The following is a 12116-nucleotide window of genomic DNA, read 5'->3' as shown; positions in this document are numbered from 1 at the left end:
ATCTTTGATCTCTGCTGTGTTCGAACTAGACTTGTAACAAAAGGCTATCTTTTTCCTTCAAAATGAATCTGTATTGTTTTGGGCTCTTCTTTTCCAGGAGAACCTCTGGCATTTTTTTGAATTTGTTTTCTTGGAGCCAGACTCTAAAGCCTATGCTTTTGTCCTTTTAAATTAATGCACTTTATTTTTTAGAGCAGTTTAGAGAAGTTAGTTAGAGAAATTAATTAAATTTAAATTAATACACTTTATTTTTTAGAGCAGTTAGAGAAAAGCGGAGCAGAAAGTATAGAGAGCTTGCCCTGCCCCCCCCCCCCAGTTTTCCTATTATTAACATCTTGCAAAAAACACAACAAAAAACAAACCATAAAAAAGTCCTGTGCTTGTGTGGTGTGTTTGTTGTAATTGATGAATGAATATTGATCTATTGCTGTCAGCTAAAGCCTACAGTTTACATTAGGGTTCACTCCGTGTTGTGCAGCTCCGTGGATCTTGGTAAATAAACATGTAATGTCACGTACCCACCATTACAGTAGCACAGAGAAGAGTTTCGCCAAAGTCCAAGCTTTTTGTAATTAAATATTTCAGGGGTGCCTGGGTGGCTCAGTCAGTGAAGCGTCTGCCTCTTGGTTTTGGCTCAGGTCGTGATCTCATGGTTTGTGGGTTCGAGCCCTGTATTGGGCTCCACGCTGACAGCACAGAGCCTGCTTGGAATTCTCTCTCTCACTCTCTCTGCCTCTTCCCTGCTCGCTCTCTCTCTCAATAAATAAATAAATAAATAAATAAATAAATAAATAAATAAATTTTAGAAAATATTTGAAGATTGACTTCTTCCCTGCCTACACTGCCTAGTACTCTTCAGGATACTCCCCTGGCCGTTCTAACCTCCTATACTCTCTCCCTTAAATGATCTTAATCCTTCTTGTGGCTTTAAATTCTCTGTCTGGGATTCTCCCACATTTACCTCTCAATTTGGGTCTCTTCCTTCAGTTTCACTGTTGCAATTGCCCACATGACGATGTCTTGGAGACATTTCAAATTCGTGATGGTTAAAATGAAATTCTGGGGGCACTTGGGTGGTTCAGTCGGTTGAGCGTCCGACTTCAGCTCAGGTCCTGATCTCACGGTTCGTGGGTTCGAGCCTCACGTTGGGCTCTGTGCTGACAGCTCAGAGCCTGGAGTCTGCTTCGGATTCTGTGTCTCCCTCTCTCTCTGCCCCTCCCCTGCTCGTGCTCTATCTCTGTCCCTCAAAAATAAATGTTAAAACAAATTTTTAAATGAAATTCTAGATTCTTCCCCCATTAACCTCCCATGAATTTTAAAAAAGTCTCATTCCTCCCGAGGCTCCCTGGTACAGTTAATGTCTCCAGCCCATTCAGGGGGCCACTTCTGAAACTCTAGGCGTCTTTTTGCCCCCACCCCACCCCTCCTTTGCCTGCAATGCCCTTCCTCATGACCTTGTCAACAGCAAGTGCTGTGGTTTCTGCCCGCACATGCATGCTTCCTCTTTCTTACCCTTCGTCCCATCGGAAGTCACCAAGACCTCTTGTCCTGAACGCAGCTCAGCCACCCTGTTCCCTCCCAACTCAAGCGAACGCTCCACATATCACCAAAGGGATTGTCACTCTCCGACCTAAAACCCTCCAAATCTTACCATTGTCCTTATGATGAAACCCAGGCTTCTTACCTTGGTTTCTGAAGACCTCCTGCCTGGTGGGACCCACCTGGTTTGTCCTCATGACTGTCCATTTGTGGAGGTCTTTTGCCAACTTTGAGCCATATCCCATTCTCTCTTTCCATCCCACTCTGCTTTTCCATGTGCTTTTTCTCTGTCACTGTACCCAGTCCCTTCCCACCCTTGAACTGTTGGTGTGAGTCCAAGTGAGTCTGACTGGCGCCTTCTTGTCCTCCAGATCTGAACTTGAAACTCACCTTCTCAGACATATCTTCTCTATCCTATCTGCATAGTCTAGGGAGTCCTACTCTGTTTTCTCCATGAAGGTACCCTTCTTCCTTTACAGCCCTTCTCATACTTTGGTACTCATTTAAAAATGTATTTACTTAATTGACTGCCGGGTTGGATGTCTGTCTCTCTGGATAGGCTGTAAGTTCCCAGAGGGCAGGGGCTCTGCTGGGTTAGCTCAACTCTGCATGCAGCACACTACTTTGCACACTGTGTTTGCTCAATAACTATTTGCTAATGTGTGGCGGGATGGTTTTGCTTTTGCTTCCCTCCCTTGCTCTGAGGCTCCAGCAACCAGGCACTTGACCAAGGAAACAGGAACTCAAGTCTTGGAAGAGTGAAGGGACAGACTCATTTGGCGTAAGAACATTTGGAGTCATGCTAGGAAACCAGCCCGCTCAGCACTGGGGAAGCTCGGATTGGCTTTCAGGTGCCTGGCACTGAGGCCAGACAGGGATGGGAGCTTCCTTTTAACTTCTCTTCCTCCCGCTGAGATTCTAAGTCCACTTCATCCTCCTTTAGGGAAAAACCATTGGAAACTAAATGGCTGCAGGTTTGGCTGGGAGAAGATGGGGGTTGGATCTGAGAATATTCTTAATGTAAGGGTTTTTGTCCTTATCCCAAATGCTGATTGACATCAGACATGGCCTTCCCCTTTGGGTGAGCCTCCACCCCCCCCCAAAACCTCAACAGGAATAACAGGGGAGAAGATGGCAGTGATCTGGGAGAAAATCACATCAAGGACTACACACACACATCAAAGGTATTGGGGGCAGGTGGCCTTGTCCCCACCTTGTTCTTGGGGAGGGCAGACCTCCTCCCTCAGTGTTCTTGGAGGCTGAACAATCCCTTTTTTGTGGGGCATGATGATGTCATCAGCTCGTCCCCTGGGCTGGACCAGGCCTTCTGAAAGGGCTATTTAAGAAGAAGTGCACATTTATAGCCAGGGAATAGGAACTATAAAAATATTGCCTTTAGTCAGAAAGTGTTTTGGTGAGGATTTAAAAACTGTCACCAGAGTTTAAATTTCCTTAATAAATTGCTGTTTACAACATGTCTCCTGACCACCCTGTGTAACTGATGTGTTTATTCCACCGGCTGCTATTTTAAAGTTGCGCTAAGCCGCTGTTTTCCAGAGTGTCTAACAAACAAGTTCATCTGTCCTCATTCGTTGTTTGTCCGTTAATACTCACGGCTGAAGTCTTTGAAGGCTGTGTTCAGGGGGTCAAGGACAGAATTTAAGGGGAGTGATAGGGCAGAACTCATTATAGCAGGGTGGAGGTTGAAATGCTTGAAGGAAAGATTGGTTATGGATTGTGTACAAATTGTGTCATTTATATTTAGGCCAATTACTTGCAGCTGTGACTGGCAAAAGTGTCAGGGAATTTGAAGAGAAGGCTGTGGATGGAGGTTAGGGAGAGAGTTCAAAGACCTTGCTAAGATGGGATAGCATTGGATATAGGTAAGGAGCAAGGACTCCGAGTGTCTGGGGTTAAGATTTTAGATCTGTTACTTTTTAGTTGTGTGACAATGGTCACACTTTGTCATTTCTCCTAACTGTAGCTTCCTCATCTGTCTTAACAGAATGTTGAGAAAATTAGAACATGTGTACAAAACATGTAAGCCACATCTTGTCATAGTACGTCATCAATCAAGGGAACTTAGGCTTCCCTAATGACCATGATATAGATGCATGAGGCATCATATCTCTATAAGGTCCTCAGACTCACCCTGGCCCTGACCTCAACCTTATAGGTTTGGTCCCCTTTGCACCCACACTGATCATACTTTATCATAGAACTTCTAAACATCTTACACTGGTTAGTCTCCCTCACATTTTTTACCTGGGACACAGATCTTGCCTTATTCTCTGCTGATTTTCTTTTTTTTTTTTTTTTTAATTTTTTTTTTAACGTTTATTTGTTTTTGAGACAGAGAGAGACAGAGCGTGAACGGGGGAGGGCCAGAAAGAGAGGGAGACACAGAATCTGAAACAGGCTCCAGGATCTGAGCTGTCAGCACAGAGCCTGACGCGGGGCTCGAACTCACGGACCGCGAGATCATGACCTGAGCCGAAGTCGGACGCTTAAGCAACTGAGCCACCCAGACGCCCCTCTGCTGATTTTCTAGACCAACAGTTGGACCCACTGTCCAATAGAACGCTCAATAGCCATATGTGGCTAACCACTCCTATATCTGATGGCATAATTTTAGTGTCTAATGCAATGAATAATGCGTAGTAGGCATTTAATAAATGTCTATTCCATGAAATGGTTCAACCAAAAGGATTTAGAGTAAGGAGAGTGGTGATTTAGATTCAATTAATCTCATCCTAACTACTGTGCTAGGATTTTTCATACAAAGCCTATAAGGAAGGCCTTGTTATCCCTGTTTTATAGAAGGTGGACCTAGCCTTAGGGAGTTAAGTGGCTTTTCTTGGAATTTTCAACAGCTGGTCTCAGCTGAGGGGTGGGCCCACCCCACCCAGTGATGAAGGGATTTGAGGCTCTGTGGGCTTACCTACAGGTCAGTGTGACATTTTCTGGTAAAGTCAGGGTGGTGGGATTAGAACAATGGCATCCCAAGATTGGGAGAGACACATCTCTGCTTTGACCGCTTCTCATGATGGAGAATTCACTCCCCACGAAGGCAGCCAGTTCTGCTGCTAGAAAGTTTTGCTTTACCCAGAAGACCCTACCCCTAGCTCTCTCGTGACCAGCAAGAAGAGATCACAGCCCCCAGTTTAATCCATGAAGGCGCCCTGACATTGCTGTGCCCAATCAGCTCCATTCAGACTATTTCTACCTTTGCTCTGATTTCTTTGGGTTCTTCCAAACTTAGTTACAACAACCCCTGCCTGAGTTTCTTGTGTTCTGCTCCAGGCCTGTGGCAGCTACTTCTCTGAGCTGGTTTCTAGTGTGTGATCTCATCTTGAACTAGCTCCATCCCCTCTTTCAGACCAAGTGTTCTTCTGGCCCCATTCCACTCTGCCTTCTTGTGGGGCCTCTCAGTGGCTGAAGCTACCACATCCTTGGCCTTGAACGGACTGATACCTCACCGAAGTCCTCACTTCCCACAGCAGCCCACGGTACCGCCAAGTGTACAAATGACATCATGTGGGTCTGAGGTTGAATCGGGGCTCGCTCGTTTACCGGCTATGTGATGGGGGCGAGCTCATTCGTCTCTCTGAGCGCCCCATTCCTATCAATTGGGGGTCATAATGACCATCTGCCACCATTATTGGGAAGATAAAAAAGGCTTCCTGGAAACAATCAATACAGTGGCTGATACAGAAGGGATATTTCATATGTACACTTTGTATTGGTAAGTTAATTATCGTTATCACCGTCATCATGACAATAACGTCCTAGCCCTTACTGACTTCGCTCTGAAGTCATCCCTCTGCAGCCACCCAGCTGGCTATCCCCCCCGGCCCACCTTCCAAGCACTCACTGTAGTGAACAGTGCATTTTCTTCGGGAAGCAAATATTCCATTGGTCTCTTTTTCCTACGTGTACCAACATTTCAAATTTATTGTGAGTTTTGCCTGGCCCTGCTGCCAACGTGGTACAAAAATATAAATAAGTCAGTATTCGCCTCCCTTCCACCGAGAGCAAGGGCAGCCCTTGGTGGAAAACCTTCATAATTCCTCTCTGTAGGCCTCCCGACGTTGGACACAGTGGAAACGGTTTTTAGCCCTCAGGTAACAACAGTGAGGTCTTTGTTCTGCATCAGAATTCAGAGGCTTACAGACTCTGTGTGTTCTTGGAGCAAGATGACTGCAGGTTTCAGAGTGACCCATTGGGAAAATCTGCCTTTCTGGGGATTAACTAGTTTTCCAACTTTTAAGTCCCTGACCGTTTTTCTGGTGGAAATTTAGTGATAGAACTAACGCCATCTTGTGTTCCCTCTTGAGCTGTCTCAAGTAAACAGTCAAGCTATGCCATCTGGTTTAGATAGCATAAAAGGGGATTGCCTTTTGGTCATCTCTCCAGAAAGTGCCTCCCAAGGCTGAGACCCTGCACTGCTACAACCTGATGGGTAGGCCAAGAAAATTGGTCCGCAGACCAAGGAAATCTGTTCCTCATAAAGAATAGGAATAGCAATCAAATAGATGAATTGCATGGATAAGGCATTGCTTATGTTTCCTTTGGATCTGAGATGAATGAAGAGACATAGAAGATGTGGAGGGTGGAGGGATCAAAGCAAGTTTGGTATTGGACAACATGGTCTTAAGGTTTTCATGGGACACTCAGCTGTGTTTGTCGAGCTGATGATAGGAAATAGTGGTTGGACACTTGAATGAGGTTAAAAAAAAGACTTGTTTGAGAGAATCAATGATTTATTCATAGGGAATCAATGATACATCAACAGTGGGAACCTAATGATGGGTCTGAAGCCAGGATACTCATGCGGGGAAAAGAGCATCAGAGACAAATCCATGGGGTCTCAGATACTTAATGGGTGGGGAGAGACAGGAAAGGGACTCAGGGGTTGGGAAAGCTAGAGAAAAAGTGTATTTCCCTTCATTGATTTTTCACATATTTTGAAGGTTCTTGGGGAGGAGAGAGGAGACGGAACTGGCAGCTACGCCAAAGAAGTAAAACAGGAAAAAGCCTGAAATAAACACTGGTCTTGGGAGTTAGAAAAATGACTGCAGGCAATTTCTGCAATGCATAAGACATGGAAACCAGATTGCAGTGAGTAAAATAATAAGTAGAGGGGCGCCTGGGTGGCGCAGTCGGTTAAGCGTCCGACTTCAGCCAGGTCACGATCTCGCGGTCCGTGAGTTCGAGCCCCGCGTCGGGCTCTGGGCTGATGGCTCAGAGCCTGGAGGCTGTTTCCGATTCTGTGTCTCCCGCTCTCTCTGCCCCTCCCCCGTTCATGCTCTGTCTCTCTCTGTCCCAAAAATAAATAAAAAACGTTGAAAAAAAAAATTTAAAAAAAAAAAATAATAATAAGTAGAGATTGAAAAGTTAATTTTTCAGTAGCCTTTTTTTTTTTTAGGTTCACAGCAAAATTCACGGGAAGGCGCGGAGATTTCCCATATACTCCCTGCCCCTACATATATGTCTCTGCTTGCATTTGAGGGGCAGGAGAGTAGAGGGGGTGTGTGTGCAAAGCAGGGGCACATCTTGTCCCTCCACAGTCTCCTGCCCCAGGCTCTGCTTCTACCCCATCGTCTTTGCAGGCCCACAGTCTTGCATATGCCTCACTTTCAATGCAGGAATGTGCTGGCCACGGGGCCACACACATCCCTGCCCATGGGCTGGTGGACAGAAGATGTTCCCACCACAGGCTCTGTGTGGAAATGGCTGGGGTGTGGGGTGGTGGTTAAGGCAGAAGGCTCTGGTTAAGAGACCACCTTGGTTTGGGTTCTGGCTTTACGAGCTCTCAGCTGTGTGCCCCAGCTATGGTGTCTCCCACGTCCGAGGAAGAGAAAGTGTAACAGCAGTACCCAATTCCTAGGTAGAGGCCAAGTTAGTGAATACACAAGAGATGCTGACAGCCATGCCTATCCAACGCCAAATGCTAGCAGCGCTCATTAAATAGATGGGAATGGTGAGTGGTTCGAGCCCTGGGTTGAAGTTTTCATCTGGCGGGGGGCAGGGGGTTGGGTGTCCATTTGGTGAGCTGTCCAACAACCTGTGCTGAGAACCCGGCCTCCTGACTCCTCCTTAATACCGTGGGTGGTGGGAGGCAGGCTGACGACTTGGAGGAACCTGCTGTCTGTATTCTGTAGAAGATTTGGGTGGGTCTGCAATAGTCACAGGTTTACACCTGTTACTTGGCCAATAAGTCATCACACATTGTTTCAATGGATTAATAATATTTCATGTACCTTCCTTTACCAAACTGGCTCCAGTTGTTTAACTAATTTCCAATTTTTCCTTTATTATACACAATGTTGAGATCTACATCTTTGTGTATCAGTTTTTTTTTCTGTACTCTAGATTATTTTTTTAGGACCCCCTGTTCTATAAATGGATTTGCTGACAGGCAGCATATTCTAATGCTTAACAACATAGAATGGAGTCTAGGTTGCTTGATAGCAAATACAGGCCCTGCTACCAGCTCTGGGATCATGGGCAGTATTCTCAACTCCCCCACACTTTGGTTTCCCCGTCAATAAACTAGGGGGAAATAGTAGTATTTAAAATAGAAGCTTGCTATGGGGCTTAGATTAATACTTACAAAGTGCTTACTTAGAACAACATTTAGCCTATAAAAAGCATTAGTGATATTTGATATTACTGAGCCAAAAGGGGATGGATATTTTAAGATTCTGGATACATCTTGCTAATTATATTCAATGGGAAAATGGAGACCTTAGCTTGTCTCCTTCCCAGAGGGAGGGAACAGTGATGGGGGTGGGGGGGATAAGAGACGGGTCAGTTTCAGGACGCAGCGTGGACCACGTGGCCTCACAGGCAGAGTCACGAATTCTTTTTATTTTTTTAATTTTTTTTAACGTTCATTTATTTTTGAGACAGAGAGAGACAGAGCATGAACGGGGGAGGGGCAGAGAGAGAGGGAGACACAGAATCAGAAGCAGGCTCCAGGCGTTGAGCCATCATCCCAGAGCCCGACGCGGGGCTCGAACTCACCGACCGCGAGTTTGTGACCTGAGCTGAAGTCAGACGCTTAACTGACTGAGCCACCCAGGCGCCCCCAGAGTCACTAATTCTTCAAAGGTTTCCACATGGGAATGGCTGTGTCTTTCTCTTTGCTTCTTCCCATGAGCATTTCTTTTGATCTCTTTACTTCTGTGTATTATATACAACAGCATGGATGGTGGTAAGGTAGTGGGTCTGGGCTAAGACAGATACACAAGCTCCTAAATTTGGGGCAAGGTTCTGTGTTCTAGCCCAGTACACCGTGGGGAGCTCTCTAGTGGAGTTTGGGACAAGCTCTGTACTGGCCATGTCAGTCCTCCCGTCCAGTTGCCATTGTCCTTCATGAAGGAGGAGGTTTCGGTGGACCAGGGCAGGATTAAGATATTTCTGTACTTTACTGATCATGATATCATTTAATAAGGGCTCAAATGAATGCCACCATCATACATCACTCTATTTCAAACAGATATGCCCATTTTCCCACCAGGAAAAAAAGTATGTAAGAAACAGATTTCAATATTATATCTTTTCTTAGCGATGTGGAGAGGTCCCTCAGGTTAGGAAGCAAGATGGCGGCTTACTGGAGTGCTGTGTTGGTGCCTAGAAAACACTGCTCTTTTTCTCAAAGGCAAAAGCCTTTAAGGCTTTAGAATATGAACCAGCTTTTCTTTGCTTTCAGGAAACCACTAGCACATCCATTTTGAATGTCTGGTAAACAGGGAGGGAGTCAGTGTTTTATGAGTGTCTGCTTTTCATCTCAGGAGACTTTTTCAGCTTCTTGCTTTCCCCCCCCCGATGAGCAGAGAGGGGCCATCCAATTTGCATTGGATGCTGGTTTTTGCTGAAGAGTTCCTTCCAGTAGAAACCAGACAGGAAATATTCCCAGAGCCTGTTTATTTGGGTGTGGAGACAGCAAGTCCAGGAGACAGGCTGATGTCTCCGAAAGACCCACATTCACCACGTCTGCTTCCTTCTATAATTTATTTCTGCCCAAGGAGTCTAGGCCACCCTCCAAAATATATACCAGATATCTGGGATTGCAGTTGAAAAACTCACTACTTGCCTTGAGTAGGCCTTGTTGGGAATGAAGGAACAAACAGTTCTGGCTTGGGTCTCTTGACAGTTTAGGAGTAAGTCAAAGAATTATTTCTCTGACCAAAAATTGAAAAAGGATTACTCAAAGGGGATTAATCTATCGGACTTCTAAGCCATCATTAAAATTCTGCTGTAAAAGGATACTGAGCGACATGGAAAATGCCCATAGTATATTTCTAAAGGGGGGAAAAAGCAGTTATAAACCAGAACTTATGGGGCAGGAAGTAACAGGTATATGGGTATGCATGAATGTGGGGGTCTGTACAGACTAGGGATAAGTCAAAATACTAACAATAGTTACTTTGGGTGCTGAGATTATGGTGTTTATTTTCCTCTTTGGTTTTCTAGGCCTTCTCCATAAAATATACATCGTATTTAAAGGTAAACATTTTATTGAAGGATAACATGCACAGAAATGTGCCCAAATTGCAAGCAGGCCCCTCTCTGATTCTTCATAAAATTTAAATCTGGCCATGCTACTAATACCTAGATAAAGCAAGCAAAAAGTCCCCAGTGCCCCAGAAGCCTCTTGAGCCCTGTCCTCGTCACTATTCCTTAAAAAGAAAACCACCACTGTAGCTTTGCAAGATGTCGACTCAGCCCGGCTCAACCGTTTCCCAGAATTCCCTTCCCTGTATTCTTTGGCTTATGGCGAGGCACCAGATTCCCCTGAAAAATACCCACAGCATCAAAGCAGGAGGCCGTGAGAGCTTGATCAGGGTTCTGGTGTGTGCTCATGGGTTCTAGCTTATTTTCCTCCTCTTTCACTTCATTTCCGTCTTCTCTTCCCCATGGCCGACCCAAGGACCTCAGACCTGAAGACCACAGCCTCACAGAGACTGGTCAACTAGTTTTCACTATTGATTGAGGTCAGATCCCTGCAGTAGGATTTTAATATATGTATGTGTCTGCACATGTGTATATCTCACAATGGCTTTGCTTCTCTGGTTGAACCCTGTCTGATGACAGAATTAGAGGGTGGATGTTGGCCCGTCTTCAAGATGGCTCTCAGTGGATGGTCCTCACTTGTTGGTGTTCACATCCTGTGTATTTCCCTCTTATAATGAGCAGGACTGACCGAGGTCACTAACAAGATGTTCTGGAAATGGACTTCCAAGATTAGGTCATAAAACATATCACAGCTTCTACCTCTACTTCTCTCTCTGCTTTCTTGCTTTGGAAGAAGCCAGCCGCCATGTCGTGAAGACATTCAGTCAGTCCTACGAAGAGGTCCACCCTGAGCCGACCCAGTCAGCTAACCCACTCCCCAATTCCTGACCCACAGAAACTATATAAGATAATAAATGTTGTCATTTTGAGTTGCTAAATTTTGGGGTAATTAGTTACAGAGCATTACACCCACAGAATTCTGAGGAGGTGAAATAGGTTTATTTAAGGCCCCTAAGATTTTGGGGTGGTTACCCACAACAGATGTAAAAAACCCTTCTAAAATCCTGACAGTCATGCTATAAATCTGAATCAGTTAGGGAGTTTTCTGCTGTATGTAGCAGCACTGGGAACAAATTGGGCTATAGTTTTTCTCACATGATAAGACATCGAGAGGTGGATGGTTCCGGGATGGGCTCAGTGGCTCACCATTAGGTATGGGTCCAGCGTCTTTGCAATTCCCTCGGCCTTCTCAGTTATGAGTTGGCTGGAGTCGCTGCAAGCATCACACCTTCCCAGCACACTTTGAAAACAGAGATGGGGGCTTCGTGGAAAGATAGCCCTCGCGTGCCTTCCTTTTATCACATGAGGAAACTCACTCTCAGGTGTCCCCTAGAAGATTCCCCCTTAATGTTTCATTGGCCCGAATTGGGCCGTAGGGTTATCCTTAGAATCGCAGACCCACTTTCTCTGACATGAAGGGCACACCACCAGATTCTTGAACAAAACCGGGTTCTGTCAGCAAAGAAAAGTTTGGAAAGGTGGTTCTTGGGTAGACAACCAGTAGGGTTTGCCACAAACTCCATGACAAAATCTGACTTCCAGACCTTCACCTCAATCACCAAAGGGCTTCTGTGGCTGTGTCTTAGCTTTTATTTAAACTCCTGGCTGTGTACAAGGTTGGGTTCTATCTCTTTGGAACACCAATCACTGTAATTTGGGTAGTTTGTTATTTATCAATGCCTGTATCTCTTGCTAGACCACACATCTCATGATTCAGGCCTAAGGATGCACAGGGGACTCTCGGAAGTTCATTCTCCTGCCCTGCTCTGCCTTGCTTGTTCTGTCCCCCATTTCTTTTTCTTTATTTTTCTTTTTCTCTTTCTTTCTTTCTTTCTTTCTTTCTTTCTTTCTTTCTTTCTTTCTTTCTCTTTCTTTCTTTCTTTTTTTTTTTTCAACGTTTATTTATTTTTGGGACAGAGAGAGACAGAGCATGAACGGGGGAGGGGCAGAGAGAGAGGGAGACACAGAATCGGAACCAGGCTCCAGGCTCCGAG

This window comes from Prionailurus bengalensis, chromosome E2 (genome assembly GCF_016509475.1).
Source record: "Prionailurus bengalensis isolate Pbe53 chromosome E2, Fcat_Pben_1.1_paternal_pri, whole genome shotgun sequence".
Taxonomy (NCBI): Eukaryota; Metazoa; Chordata; class Mammalia; order Carnivora; family Felidae; genus Prionailurus; species Prionailurus bengalensis.
Note: the sequence above shows the minus strand (reverse complement) of the source record.